Source organism: Morus notabilis, unplaced genomic scaffold, assembly GCF_000414095.1.
Source record: "Morus notabilis unplaced genomic scaffold, ASM41409v2 Scaffold666, whole genome shotgun sequence".
NCBI lineage: Eukaryota > Viridiplantae > Streptophyta > Magnoliopsida > Rosales > Moraceae > Morus > Morus notabilis.
The window spans coordinates 210,602-211,798 of record NW_010359376.1 but is presented as its reverse complement, the minus strand read 5'-3'; positions in this window follow the sequence as shown (position 1 = coordinate 211,798).

The following is a 1,197-nucleotide window of genomic DNA, read 5'->3' as shown; positions in this document are numbered from 1 at the left end:
AACATAAAACTCACACACCCTTATTACAACTTATTTCCTTGAGAATCACAATTTACATCAATGGATTCTCAAACTTAAACTTTGCTAGAAAATAATTGAAAAGAGTTCAAGAAGTTACCCTTGAAGAACTCTTTCTTGAGAGCCATTTAGATCCTTCTCTTCTTCTCCAAGGTTTGTTAATGGCTTTGAACTATAAGAGTATAAGGAAATTTAAGAGGAATATTTCTACATTTCAAACTTCACTAAAACATGAGAATGAGAGGATTTAGAGTTTCTTTACCCTTAGAGGAATACTTGACTAGTCTCCTCCTAGAATCCCTTGATCTCCTTCTTCTTCTTCTATGGTGTGCTAGTGGATCAAGATTGAGAGAGTGGGAGAAAATATTTGAGTGGAAATGGAAAGTGTGTGGCCGGATTTTTGAGTGGGGAAAAAGCTAGGAGAAAAAAAAATGAAGCTTATCCTATGTTGGTTCCTTTTATAGGCAACTTGAAAATTATTTTTTTAACACCAATTCCACTCCATCATTCAACCAAATTTTTGGTTAAAGTCCCCCTTTCTTGGCCGGTTTTGGAAGGAGAAAAGGAGAAGCAAATTTACCATTAATTCCCTTTCAACCACTACAATCACATCACCTTAACATGTCATCCACTTGCACACTCAACTAGCTAATTTTGGCTCTATTTTTTCTATGCATGGCCGGTGGTGTGCTTCAAGAAGGAAGTGTAGTAAGCATTTATGTCCAATAGTTGATTTGACACAATCCCATCACACATTATCATGTAATCCCCTAGCACACTCAACTAGCCAATTTTGGCTCTAATTTTTCTATGCATGGCCGGCCAAAGTGGAGAAGGAGAGAGAGAAAAATAAATCCTACCCCTTGTACTTTAGTCCACTCTCTTAAGTTACCTTTGAATCAGGTAAAAATCATACTGACTGTAAAGGGTACTTAGCTGACAAAAAAAATTCTTGTTTCTGACAGTTCTCTTTTTTTTTCTACTACTTATTTACAGTTCAACTTTTAAATCCTCGTCTGCTTTGATATCACGTTAAATTCTTACTCGCGTAATATCTTAAACTGTTTCAAGTCTTGAAATTAATTCTAGACTGAATAAATTCTAAATTTAACTTTTCTGCATTAAATCTCGGGAATGACGCTGTTTCTGACGGTGTCAAATCCCGAGCTCACATTGTAC